General features: G+C 38.6%; 1 non-coding gene across 1 annotated transcript; it reads left to right on the forward strand.

The window, feature by feature from the left end:
• The first annotated feature begins 5,179 nt into the window (after positions 1-5,179).
• LOC121668639 lies at positions 5,180-5,284 on the forward strand. The gene has a single exon (XR_006017499.1). It is a non-coding gene; the product is annotated as a U6 spliceosomal RNA (small nuclear RNA).
• The last annotated feature ends 9,787 nt before the right edge of the window (positions 5,285-15,071 follow it).

Below are 15,071 nucleotides of genomic sequence, written 5' to 3' on the forward strand. Positions count from 1 at the left end.
TTTTGTATTATTATAAACTGGAAAGCTGATATCTAAGAATAGAAAATCACAAGTAGCTCTAATTAAACAGGATTATGAATGTTAAGTAAATTACTAAGACTTTAAAAAAAATTTATGGATAATATGGTTCAGAAAACTGAAAAGAAAAAAGAACTTTTCATGTAGTGTGGGAATGAATTAGAAAAGATTCCCTAAAAATAGTCCACAACCTATATTATATTACCATAAATATATATCTTTCTGATATTACTATTCATTATCTCAAATGTCCCTTATTTGTCCCAGCAGAGAGCCAGAAAACCTATCCTCTGAACTGGACTTGGCATGCTGTGCTGGAAGAAACCTGCCTACCTGAAGAAGGACAGCTAAAAAAGTCTTGGGAGCAAGGCTGAGTGAGGTCACCTTGCTGGGGCTGCCTTTGTATTATGGAACACTCATTACACCAGGTAACCCATGGAACAAGAAGAGCATGTTGACACACTTGTCTGGGGGCCTGGTACAGGATGAAGATGTAATCAGCCATTAAACATTTATAACTAGTATTAATGAGCCATTAAAAGGATAGGAAACCCTGCATTCCTGTTCTACTCCTTTGCACTTATTATCTTGTGAAATCTCAATGGATTTGTGTTGGGAATATTTGCTTGTTAACTTCACATTTATCACAGGCACGACATAGGTAATCTTAATACCAATGGCAATCTGCTCTACAGAGCCCCCACACTCCATTACTTGTCAGCTGCTTTTTGGGAGCAGTTCTGCCTGTACTCCCACGGCAAACAAGATGAACAGTTGGTTAGTGGGTTGTCCAAAAAGGCAATGGACAGAGTCTATTGAAGTGGGTTTAGCACCACTCTGTCCAGAGTCACACATCACACACAAAGCTCCTTGTCAGTTGGAAACACAGACAGAATAAACTCATGACTTCCTGGCAGAGACTATGTAGACATTCTGTTTTTCCCACCCTCCCTTTCCCCTTGGTAAGCAATGTATTATCCTCCTTGAAAATGTAAGGCACACTGAGACAAAGTCCCCTATACCCATGTGGGTGGAGAAGAGACAAAGTTTTAACATGCTCCTGAAAAGTGTGCTGTTGAGCGTTTGGAGAGTGAATAAGAGCTCCAATATCCTCCTCACTTTTGAAAAGTACTTATTTTCTGTACAAATTTAAAAACCCAGTGCTCTAAATCCATAGAGGCATGTAGTGCTTGCACAGAACAAGAGATGCTTGGCTCTTAGACACAGGAGAGGTCATATAATCAAAATCGTCCTTTGCATCCTTGTAGTCTAATGAAAGTTTGGCATTAAAGGAGTCTAGGAATTAAATGTCCCTATGTAATTTAACCAAGCTTTGGTGTTCTTCTGAGAATTTAATGTTGTAATACATTTGACCCCAGTAAATATTAGATATCGTCCCGAATACCACTTGCTGCGTTCTGACACCAAATCTCCACAATACCCTTCCTGCGCTGTTTGGTAGCAAGAAGGGACCCAGATGAACTGACAGCCTTAAAGTGTTCGTTGCAACCCTAGAAGCTTCTGGACAGTCATTTATAGTGCCATTACATTAATTTCATAGTGCTAACACAGCTATGAATTCGATATGAAATTGCATTTAAATTAAAGTAATTGTCTTTCAGTTCAGCTCTCATGTAAGAAGTACCTGAGCCTCTTGATTCAATAACCTCACTATGTCAGATTGCCTAGAGCTCATGATCAAACTGCTCTAATTCCCTTTTTTAAAGGTCATGTAAACATGTCTGCTTAGCAAATTAGACACAAATTCAGTTCCCTATTCACAAATCTTCCGAGTTAAGTTCCTTACCTATCCCTCAATTGCAAGCCCGCACCTGACAGCAGAATATTGACTTTTGAACTGTGGTCAAAGACACGATTAAACAAAGAAATAACTACCCCCTGTAATGTAGAGAATACAGATAGAGAGAAATGAAGCTACATTTTTTCTAAATGGTGCTCATTATGTAGGTCAACTAACTCACTTTTTAGCTGTTCCATGATTTTATCTGGGCTTTTTTATACTGTGTTTTTATAGGGGTGGTAGGTGCTGAAGAGCAATGTATAGGTATCAAGGTACCCATGCATGGGTTTTATTAGCGATGTTACTGTAATTAAGGACTGCTTGAGCATCCTTCCTAACAAGGCGTGCTAAAACAAAAAAAATGGGAATAATGAATGTCAGCTTTAAGTCATGTCCATCAAAGACGCTGAATGAAACACACTGAACAGTTCACCATTTCAATAATAATAACAACAGAGCAAATATTTTTGATTCTGTTATTTCAGTTCACCTATAAGTAATAGTTTCAGTGCTGATTTTCATAATTCTACAAATAAAGTTATTACATTTATGATCTTGTTGTTAGAGTTTTCCTTATAAGTAGTGACTAATTATCTGTGTACAGTTATTCTGACTCTTATTACCTTAGTTCACCCCATAGGTCTGTGCAACACAGTACCTTACCTCTGACTGGGGCCGGTGATGGAAAAAAAAGTCACCAGTGTGTCAGCTTTCCCCAGACATCTACTTGTAGTATCCTGGAAATAGCTGGTCTGAAATAATCCTGAACTCATTGTTTAGAACTTCTCTGCTGTGCCAGACCTGAAATCTGAGGATAGTAAGACCCAGAAAGTCACCAGGTTTGTGTAATGATTAGATTTTGCAGACAATGAAATCTCAACTTCTGTGTTTGTGTCTAGGTTTTCAACCTCTAGGTTGCACATTTTCAAGTTTTCAAAGATTAGGAGAACAAAAACATCTTTCAAGAATGTGAAAATCTCAGAAGAAAACACACAAACAAACAAACAAACAAACTACAAAGCAACAAGTCACCCACATCTGTTTTCAGGCTTGGTAAACCACGAGATACGAGAAAAGCTGTGGGATTGTCTAGGGCAGACAGTTATTCAGGGCACTTTGATGCTTACCACAGGCTGTACTTTTTCCAGGTGCATCACTCTACAGACAAACCTTGCTGTGGGAAGATTCATAGTTCTTGTTAGTCCTCAAGATTTCTTGAACTGCATGAAGTTACACCACTGTTAGAAAGGAAAAGAGAAGTTTCTTGGTACAATGTGTTTTGCTAAGTGCCATGACAGGTTGTAACGATGAGGAAAAAGTAGACAGCAAAACATTTCTAGGGGCCTGATAAAGAACCAGCATACATGTAAATTCATCATTCTTATCAAAAAACCACTCCCTGAAGACTGTCCTGTTATGCTTACCAAAGATAAGGCATACAGCTACCTCATGGGCTGAGTGTGAGATGAACCAGCACTCCCACCCTTAGGTCAGAACAAGAGCTGAGTATCAGCCACTTATCTGCCTTCAGGTCCCACTGGGGTCCTGATCCCTACATTTCTTCCTTTCAGAAATAAATGAATGGCAAATTTGGCCAGCAGATTTCTTTAAAAAATAAAATTAAATAATAATTGGAATAAAATATTAAAGGTAATTAAACCTAACAATTAGTGCATCTGAATAGTTAATATCTTCTGCTAAAACAAAATATTTCAAACCTTGTTCTTACCTTAAAAGTTTAAAAGAATTAGTCAAGAAGGTCTCTGGACCACTAGAGTTAATTTTCTTTACCAAGTCTTGGGAAAGAAAGGATATTTCAAGGAATTACTGACTTGCCAAAGCAATCGTAGCATTTAAAGAGAATGGCCCAGGAAATGGTATATCAGTTATTCTGATACTAATCTTAGGAAAAAAAATTAGAAAGCTGGACAAAGTCAGTACTCTATCAACAGGGAATTATGTGCTAAAAATAAAGCTATATCATTCAATGTAATTTCAGAGAAAGTAGTTCTTGTCAAATTATCTTCTTTGGGTTTTTCTTTTATAAGATTATAGGTCTGGTTGACAAAGGTAGCTGTGTTGTTACAGTGTAATTAAATTTCACTGGCATTTGACATACTATGCATGACATTGTGTTTTAAAATCCTGCATTATATGTAATTAATAGAGCACAGATTACATGATTTAAAAGCTACTTGACTGATAGCACTCAAAATGTATGCATTAATGGAAAGGCATTAATTATCTGGGCCATTAATTACAAGACACTGCAAGACTTTTGGTCCTAAGCCATTTTAACCCTTATTTGAAAATAATCTGAATGCTGGGTGCAGTTTGAAGGGGACACAAAGTTGATGCTGTGAAAAGCAATCAGGAGTCAGCTGTTAGAGTGAGCTGAATCTCCTGGATAGGTGGCCTGAATTTGGCAGAAATTTGAACGCACTGAATTGCCACAAACAGGGAGCAAAAGTGTATTGCAGAGCAGAGCTGCCAGCCCATGCACCCAGGGAAAAGCACCTGTGCATCTTTGGAAGCATGAAAAACTCATCCAAAATGGATGCAGAGGAGAAACCTAATCTTTGACATTAGGCAAAGTTTGTATGGGCATCAAGGTGGTATCAGAGTAAGCTCTGGAGAAGTGAGTGAAGAGGAATAGAGTTGAGAGGATTATTTGTATCTAGTAGGGAGATTTGAGGGGCTAAAGCAGCTGTGGGGAGAGGAAGTTAAAGAAGGGGCAGTGAGATGGGGAAGTGGGCTCTCCTGAAATGTGGCTCCTGGTGTTGGCCCACTCCTTTTCATAACCCTCAAGCCTATTTCCCATCCTGCAGGTGGCTGACCATGGCTACTCACATCCAGAACCCTTCCCATGGCCACATTCAGCTCCTCACCCTGCAGCAGCTGTAACAGACTAGAGGGTTGGCAGCCACCAATGGGCCATCAGCTTTCCCCTCTCTAAGGACCTCCTAGGGGAAACAAGTAATACAGGTCCTGTGGCTAGAAATTAAATGGTACTAATGGTCCTTTCTGACTTCAGAATCCATGAATCACCCCTTACTGCCTGGGTGGGCTTTCCTCCTTGGTTAAAGGTCTACCAGGAAAAAATATAGAATTCATTTCTAATCTCTTAGCAAAACTCAAATGGCCTTGTATGTCTGGTAATCTCAGTCTGATTAACATTGTGTTTCTTTGCATGTTCAAATGGCATTTGGTGTTTCCCAGGGAAAAAGGACTGAAATCAGTAAAAGCACATAGGAACATGTTGCAAATGTGCATGTAGCAATTCTATTTTATAGTTATTTGCAATAGCCAGTATCTCCATGCTTAAGCTCTCCACAACATTGAAAGTGAGGATAGTATTGCATATTTCACTTTCTTAGTATATACACTGAAATTGGAACAATATAGAGATTAGCATGGCTCCTGAGCAAGGATGATGTGCAGGTTCATGAAGAGTTACAAAATTCTTTTGAGCCAACAACATGCCCAGCAGGTCTAGGAAAGTGATTGTCCCTCCTTACTGGGCAGTGGTGAGGCCACACCTTGAGTCCTGTGTCCAATTTTGGGCTCCTCACTACAAGAAGGACATTAAGGTTCTGGACTGTGTCCAGAGAAGGGCAACAGAGCTGGTGAATGGTCTGGAGCACAAGTCTGTCTGGAGCACAAGTCTGATGAGGAGCACTTGAGGGAGATGGGAGTGTTTAGCCTGCAGAAAAGAAGGTTCAGGGGAGGGCTTATCACTCCCTACAACTCCCTGAAAGGAGGCTGTAGCCAGGTGGGGGTCAGTCTCTTCTCCCAGGTAACAAGGGACAGGACAAGAGGACATGGTCTCAAGCTGCACCAGGGAAGGTTCAAGTTAGACATTAGGAAGATCAGGAAGATCAGGAAGAATGTCTTCACTGAAAGGGCTGCCCAGGGAGGTGGTGGAGTCAACATCCCTGGAAGTGTTCAAGAAAAGACTGGACATGGCACTTAGTGCTGTAGTGTAATTGACAAGGTGCGATAGGTCAAAGATGGGACTTGATGATCTTGGAGGTCTTTTCCAACCTTAATGATTCTATGATTTTATGATCTACTTAGTTTATGACTCCCTGTATCAGGCAGAATTTCAGGTTAGTATTTTCTTTTTAAACATTAAAGTATTTCTCCAACAGCTAATATTGAAAAAAACCCACCCCAAAAACCTTTACTGGAGTTTCATTTAGGGCATAGACCAATTAGATAATTGTTCCATGCTAAAGCAAATCCACAGCCCTTTTGTTTTCAAAATCTGAACTTCTACGTAATTTTATGAATAACCAGTACCTTTATAATGGGCCAAATTAAGCCAAAATCCTTCGTGCAAGGGGGCATAAAGTTTGGATTTAAAAAATCCATGTGAGACTTGAATTTGTTGGTTAAACCCCAATACTAATTAAAATTAGACTAAATCCAACAGACCTTTGATAATTACATCAAAAGTTCACATTCATTTGATGTGGATTGTCTATATTTCATTGTTACTCTCTTAAAAGATTATTTATGTACAAAGAGTTAGGAAAGAATATTAATATTTAAAAAGTGGAACTATGAGGGCAAACACTGATTCAGCATATGATTTATTAAATGTTTGCTTTTTTCTGCTCAAAACCATTGTTTGTGACATTATTTTTTGCATAAAGAGTGATCTACAAAGATTCTTAGTAAAATATGTTTCTAGTGGAACAAGAAGTTTAGCTTGTTTACTGGCGACTGGATTCAACAACATTTGCTTAACAAGCTGGGCATTAAGGAACCACATCAGTCATATTTTCATTCCAAATTTGCCACTGGTTTACTGAGCAAAGTTCCTCAGAGGAAAAAATCTGATTTCATAAAAGATCACACACACCAGCCGTAACAATCTGAGATGCTGTACTGAAAGTTTTCTGGAAATTCGGCATATTTTATGCAACTAAGTGCAAAGTACTTTCCTCACAGCTGAGTACACGGAAGGCACAACAGTATTATAAAAGGGAGAGATTACTAAAGATGTCTAGACATGGAGAAAGTATGACCTCAGTTAGAACACTCTGGTATTTACTTTTCCTTTCTAGAGAGAGATATACAATACTTCATGATTTCAGTATGCAAGGCAGCAAGGTTTCTGAACAGTTCGGCAAAAATCCTCAGTTGACGGCAGGCTGGGAAAAATAAAAAAGGAGGGATCTGAATGAAAATCATCTCTGAGAGAAAAATAGGGAGCAGAGTGCAGCTGCTTTTCATTCTGTCATGCAGATGGTGTTTATTGCATTTTAAAGGTATCCATATTAAAAGAAACAACTCAACAAAACCAACCCCCAAACCACACCAACATTATAAATTTCCAGTTATTTAGGAAGCATTTAAATGGCAGTTGGCTTTGTAGCCTCACTTCAGACTCAGTGTACACAGCAGAGAAACTTTGTCTCAAACATTCTTGTTTCTCTGCTTTGCCCTTGTGACACCCCACCTGGAGTACATCCAGATGTGGGGCCCCCACAAAGGAAGCACACGGACCTGTTGGAGCAAGTCCAGAGCAGGCCACAAAGGCGATCACAGGGTTGGAGCACATCCTGTGACAATGGGTTGGGAGATTTGGGGTTGTTCAGCCTGGAGAAGAGAGGGCTCCAGGGAGACCTTGCAGCAGATTTCCAGTATCTAAAAGGGTTACAGGAGATCTGGAGAGGGGCTTTTGACAAGGACATGTAGTGACAAGGGGGAATAAATGGCTTTAAACTTAAAGAGAGCAAGTTTAGGTTGGACATAAGGAAGAAATCTCTGCGGGGGTGCTGAGACACTGGAACAGGTTGCCCAGAGAAGTTGTGGATGGGTTCTGAGCAACCTGGATGGGTTCTGAGCAACCTGGCCTAGTGGAATATGTCCCTGCCCATGGTAGGAGGGTTGGAACTAAACAATACCTAAAGTCCCTTCCAACACAAACCATTCTATGATTCTATTATATACAGGTAACAACGGATTTTTTACTTAATCTTGGGTTCAGGGTCCCAGTTTTCCTTTCTTTTATGTTTGAATCTCTTAAAATATTAAATTAATTTTTTTTTATTTTTAATGGCACTTCTTAAATATTATCGCACTGATGTGAAGTAGTGTATGATTTTTGCTCTTCTTTGAAGTCTAATGATGGCGTTGAGAGACATCTATTGAAAGACGTACTGACACCTTGTTTTTGCATAAGAAATTATCAGTAAAGATTCTTGGTTTAATTAATATTTAGCTTGCTGGCTGATCATTTAACATTTGTAACAGCTCAGTTCAATGTATGGCTCCCATCAGTTCTGCTTGTGGCTATGTGTGTTGAGCCCATACAACAAAGGAGTATCCCAGACTGTGAGCAAGGTATTAAGAAATGCGAAATTGCTGACTGACCATCCTTGCAATATATGATGTATGCAACCAAGCAACACAGAAAAGCTCTGTGTATTTTCTGCATTGCAAACTCTTGTCCACCCAAGCTAACCCAGCTGCGTGAACCAGTCCGGCTGTAGAAGCTTCAGGTAGCTCTGTGCCTAACTTAAAAGAATGAATTGCCTTGTGCTGCTGCACCTTGTTCCTGGTGCCTGAACTACCCACTTATCTCTACAGGATACACTTACCCACAGTAAACATACCCACAGTGTCAAAGACTGCAGTAGAACCTGTCTTGGTTTTACTTGGGCAACCATTGTTTTGTTTTTAATCCCACAGTTATTTTTGTTTTGATCACACATCTTGAACTTCTGCAACAAATAGGGGAAGAGGTCTATAAAACATTGTTTACCATACAGCTCCATTCAATATACCATCCTGACTGAGTCCCAAGCTCAGGCCTTGTTATGAGTGAGGGGAAAAAATTATTGAATGTATACAGGTAATTAGAGCCTGCATCATTGCTTACACAAAGGGCTGGTGGAGACAAGAATGTGGGCTAATGTTCTTTTAATATGTTATCTTCAAATGTAGTGCCTTGGAGGGTTATGTGTGTCTATATAAATAAAGCAAAAACCAGAAATGCCAAGGTATGAATGGACAATACTGCACTCCTTAAGGTGGCAAAAAGCAGGCAGTATACTTTGTTTTCGTGATGTGTGATTCCCAGGAGCCACAGCAGATTTCAGCAGGGGAAACCTACCAGAGAAGTCCTCCTGGCTGCAGATTACAAGATCTCTAAGGAGCTCTCTAGGAGTAGAGAAGCGTTATTAAAAAGAGATTACTTCCAGGCTGTGACAAACTTCTTGGCACAAGCTAAAGGTGACTTTTCAGAGGTTTACAACTAGTTTGATAAGATTTTCAGAAGGATATCATTAAGCACCTCTTCAGCACTGAGGCTAAGATTTTCTCACCCTGCAGGTTCTTTAGACACTTTGAATGTGCCAAAACTTAACAAAGTAGCTGGTAGTTTACACTTTTATAATCAGCATAACAATATAACCTGTTAATCATAGTCCCAAAGATGGCTGAAGTTTTCCAGGAAAAAAATTTCATGTGCATACCAGACATCTGAAATTAATAATTCTACCCTAAAAGCTACAAAGGTAGATGAAAGCAAGTAGCTCATAATTAGAATGGTTTTGGTTTTATTCTTAAATAATTGTATTGGAAAGTCAGTTCAGTGAAACTGTATTTTTCTTTAGTATAAATCAACAATTGTGATGACAATCTAGTCAGGAAAATGTCTAATCTCAGGATAGTAACTAATCAGTACATATCTGTGAAAGAAAGAAAAAAATTAAATCCCTCTTCTTTGAGTGAGCCATAGATATACAAGTCTGACATTTTCTTTGGGTAAGGTTTTGCGTAGAGGGGTTTGCAATTATGTTTTTAAATCTAAATTTCACTTCAACATTTAAAGGAGCATTTAAAGAGCAATTTTAAATAGTCAGTAAGATCAGTGCCTAGCCTCCTGAACTGGATAGTATTTAAAAACTAATTACTGACAATTCTGCTCATGCAAGTTCATGTAACTTGCTTGTTTATTGCTACAAAAGAGAATTGATGAGAACAACATAGGTTGTTGAAAATACAGTTCTCAGTATAATAGAAATGAGGAAAGGTATTAATGTCTCCCTCAAATATGTATATTTACCTTTGATATTATTGTGATTTCCATTTGTGCATGATAAAAAGATCAACATTAGAATTCTAAGGGTTAACGTTAACATGGCTTCCCTTTTTACGCTCACAAATAACTGTGGGAACAGTTTCGCAGAGTATGTTATTTGATAACAAACAGACATTTAACTATCAGATTAACAGGTACATTAATGTATGTAGATGTTGACATATCCACATTTGCACCCATAATTACTTGCAGATGTGGACTAGGGGCACAAAAATGGCCATATTTTAGATACTACTCTTCAAGCCTACAGCACATTTTTTTTCTCTAGTGATTTTGGCATGACATTTTTTAAAACACTCAGATTCCAGTTAGGTTTGTGCCCCTAACTCAGGCAGGTGTTTTTTGAAGTTTCACCTTGAAAGCATACTTGGAGTTGTCACTTTTCAAATGCACACAAGAATTCCATCTGCCTTTTCAAATTAACAAGTCTCAGCCTTTGACTTTATTTATCTACAGGAAGGTTATTATGAGACGTTTCTTCCTGCACTCAGAGGTTTTTCTCTATTACTTTGCCCCCCTTGGAGCTCTTCAACTCCTCTGTCTAATCACTGAGGGTTCTTCATGGTGCTCTGCTTACATGCAAAGCAAGAACAAGCAAATAAAAGCTGTTTGGGTGCATGATCATATTTCTTATAAATTTGTGAGAAAAAATAGAGAAGTAGCTCATTTATTTCACTACATTAGGAAACTTAGAATTAAGGACAGAAGCAGGAAGGTAAAAATCCTCCAAATTCTGTCCTGTAAATTTGGATCAAAGAGAAGGTCCATGGCAGAGAAGACAACAGAGGTGGCCGTGCTTACAACTACTGCAGTGCTTTCACAATGGTACTGAACCATATTAAACACCAGGACAATGGTGATTTTATGGCCTTATAGAATGGCAAAGAGACATTCTACAGTTCTAAATAAATCTTATTCATACAATGGTAGTCCATTGTATTTCTAACAGATCTCTGGCTCTTAGAGAGTCAGCACAATAATCTCTGCTTAGGAGCTGAGGTGCCTAAAAGCCTTCATCCTGCCTCTGAAAACAGGCCAGCTTTCACTCTGGTGCTCGCTTTACCAGGAGCATAATCAAAAATCTCAGGAGTCTCTTTGCAAATCTGACAGTGGCTGCCTGTGGCCATTGGGTAAGGTGAGTTCTGTGTACTGCTGAAAAGCCTCAGATGCCAGAGGAAAGAAACCAATATTGAACAATAACTCCTAAATGGCTCCTAAATAGACTATCTACCGTAATTTGTCCTGCATCCTCTCATCCCTTCTGCCTACCTTATGACAACATACCCAAATGGATTTGATCTGCACCTAATCAGCCACCAAAAGATAGAACATGACGGAGCCACAGGTTAACTCAGAAAGTTGTTTTCCTGAAGGAAATTCCCACAGGAATTCAGTGTAAAGGACACTGATGTCATTATTGATATCCTTACTTCCTGTCATTACTGCATTGAAAAGGCTGAGAGCCTGATCTTTTTTTGTAGTATGCTGTAAAGTTAGGGGCAATTTTCACAAAAAGTGAGTATATAATCATGATATGAGGAAATCTGAGATAATGCCAATGCTTATTGGGAAAAACACAGCTTCAGATCATAAGACTTTCTTTTATTGTGCAGGCTGACAAGGTCCTAGGAGTGCTGCCAAAGAGACACATGAAGGAATTAATCTCTGGGTTTTTTTACATGCCAATCAAAGTTAGGATAACATCCTCAACAGCAGATGAGTTTCCATGTTGCAACACTTTAATTAGAGTCAGAATCTAAGTAGGAAAACTTTTTTGAAGGACAGGGGTCTAAGACAGTGGTCTAAAACCAAATGGACCCTGGAACTGGCCTCACACAGTTACTGAAACCTTTTCTCCTTTGCACAGGTGACAGATGACATTCTTTACGCCCCGTTCAGTACAACAAATAGAAGAGAGGCCTGAAAAAGCTAATAATTAAGAGCAAAATACTTTAGCACTGAGAGGAAAAATAACAGCAAGAGAAAACAAAGTGCAAATGTTAGATGTTAATCATATTGCTTACCGCACCGTTGAAGATGTTGAGATACTATGGTGATAAGTGTAGTAAAAGAATCCATCTAGAACAAGGGTGGACTTGTCCATGGAATTTTGGTGTTTCTACATTCAACCTTCTCAACGTGCAATGCACTTGCAGCTTCCACCATAGCAATTAGTTATTTCATTGGTATATTATGAAACTAACAAATGCTTATACATTATTTTATGTTCCTCAGAGAGGGAGGATTTTGAGCTACACCCATTAGAGATGAAACCAAGTGTTATAGAGATAAAAATACCAAAGAACAGCAATTCCAAATGGAACACAGTTATTCAAGGAGACTCAGTCTTTAAGACAAGAAAAAAGAATGCTGGAGCTCTAAATGCAGTGTGGAAGCTAAAGAAATAAAAGAGTGTAGTAATGCAATAACTTGTTTGGGTCAGGACCATTTTGTGGAAGGATAGCCAAATAAATCTTCTAAAACCAGAAAATAACGTAGAACCAGAACCTAGATGAAATACTTTTTATTAGACTCATTATATGTGTTATGGTTTTGAAAACAGAGAAAGAACCTAAATCAAGCAAATAGAAACTGATTCCATTTAAGATAAAGTGATAAAAAAATAAGATATTCAACTAAACATTTACAATTCAGAAGGACCAGCCTTGATGAACTAATGGAAATGTTTAATAAAGCCCAGTAAGACTAGAATCCCAAGGGATCTGACCATGGAAGAAACCTGGAATTTCAAAGTCAAAAGTATTGAATCTTACAGAACATTTTACTTTAGAGAAAAATTTGAAAGAACTCTCCAGTAATCTACAAATGAAAGATGAAACTTTAGACTTTCAAAATAGATTCTGTGTTTGGCCTGGGAAGAAGATATTGAACTATATGATATTTCCTTTTTGAGCCATATAAATTGAGACTAAAATGCACAAGGAAAGAAGTTGGGCAGCTTTGCAGTCAAGGTAAAACAGAGATTAAAGATAATCTAGGTGTGGCCAAAAATGAAACAAATTTTGCCTCAGGTTTCAAAAAGGAAAATTATGTTGATTTGGGAGGAAAAACAGAATGTTTCATGGCAGCTTTCATTTACACACCCTTGTTATCTCAACTGTGGTGGAAACAGAAGTCATGAGTCTTAATGCACTCAAGTCAGGGGGATTAGGTCGTCTCCCTTGCAGGATTTATGAGAACACACCTTTCAAACCAAACACCAAATACTGTGCGTGCAGTTAAAAAGTAGAAAGGAGAAAGTAATCAGGCATCTGTAAGCCTGTAACTCTGTAGACTGCTTTAGGACATATTTTGAATGAAAAAATATTTAAAGACAATTTAATAGGATCTAATAGGATGTAGATCATCTTAGACAGGGTTTCTAGATAAAGGAAATGGACTGGATTTCATATATCAAGACTTCAGGAAATGGTGCCAACTATGAAGCTTGTTATTTAAAATCAAAGAAAGGAATGAAGAATCTGTGATGCTGAGTATGAAGATGTCAGGCAGAGGAACTGGAGATGAATTAGTGGTAGAGTTCTTCAAGAGTCAGTATTGAAACAGATGGTGATTAACAGTCTAATGTCTGCTTTTCACTCAGGAAGCAAGAGAGCAAAATACCGATCTGCTTATACCTCTCAACTTGGTACTTTTATCAGTAGAGGATAACCAGATTATCATATAAAAGAGCTGTACATTCTTGAGGAGTGACAGGACAGAAGCTCATAAAAGAAAGTTCTACTCCAGGGTGAGAGCTCATCAGCTGAAAAAGATGTGAAAGGACCTGTGTTGCAGTGGGGATCCTGCAACATACATATACCAAACCAGGTGTCCCGTGGAAAGGAAATATATATGGACAGACAGATTCTTGATAGCTGTTTCAGAGATGTTTATTTCTCCAGCCGCATGGCCGGAGCTCTGCCCAGGAACTGTTCCAGTCACGGGACCCGAGGGTCTTTCTGCCCGCGCAGGGAACACAAACCAACCAATGGGAACGAGGCTGAGCAGGGACAGGGAAACCCCGTGTCTGTGCCCTCAGGGCCCCTCTCCCAGGGCTACACGGCAGGGGAGGAGACCCCAACAGACCTGAGTGGACTAGCTAATTGCAGAATTATATAAGTTGCCAGTACAATGAAAACTCCCACGGTCTATGGTTGTATAAGATTTATTTCTAGAAGAGCCTGGGCACTGTATGAGATCTTGCAATACTTTCAAACTTCTCATTATACATGTTCAAGAATTATGAATTAAAACTTAAATGCAGAGAACAGATTCTGCTGTGGGGAACATGTGCTGACTGAAGGAACATGGCCAAGTTAGGAGAAATAAGACTGAAAGGTGATATGCTTTACATCTATGAATACAGGTAGGTTAAAAATCAGTAAGTACTAGATTCTTAAGGATACTGGTTTTCATGAAAGTTGACACTATGGGAATAAACTAACTAAGAATAAGTTCTGGCTGGAACTTACTGGAATGTTTCTAGTGACAGAGAAAACAAAGCTACTTTGTGTTTTAAGCTAGAACTTCACCATTCTAATGCATTAAATTCTTTAACCAACAGTTTTAATGACTGGACTCCATAATTCTTGCTACTTCTGTATTCCTAAATGAGAATACATATTTTAAGTATTATAATTCACAGGTCTGAAACCCTAGTATCAGTTAGTCCAAACCCAAGAATGACACATTTCTTGTTTACACACCTACCAATCTTGAGGCTTTTACAGCAAAAATCCTTATCGTGAGAACTATGGGTAGTGCAGTGAAAACACTGTGACTTTATTCCATTTTTCTTCTTCCTGGCTGAGCATCACACAGAGGAACTTCCTATATGGATTTATTAATGCATGTATTCTGAATCCTCAAACCTAAAGTTCACATAATTGTCTAAAGATTACTGGATTTGTGTAGAAACTTCACAGGTTGAAATCCTATAAACTTTTAGGAAGAAGGACGTGGAATTTGCCCAGAATTTCCAGAAAACTAAGCAAAGTAATTACTTATTATGAAAATGGGGAAGGAAGGAAAGGAAGGAAGGAAAGGAAGGAAAGGAAGGAAAGGAAGGAAAGGAAGGAAGGAAGAAAAAGAAAGAAAGAAAGAAAGAAAGAAAGAAAGAAAGAAAGAAAGAAA

Source organism: Corvus kubaryi, unplaced genomic scaffold (assembly GCF_017639235.1).
Source record: "Corvus kubaryi isolate FWS band 111438036 unplaced genomic scaffold, C.kubaryi_AGA036_p1.0 37385, whole genome shotgun sequence".
In the NCBI taxonomy this organism is placed as follows: Eukaryota; Metazoa; Chordata; class Aves; order Passeriformes; family Corvidae; genus Corvus; species Corvus kubaryi.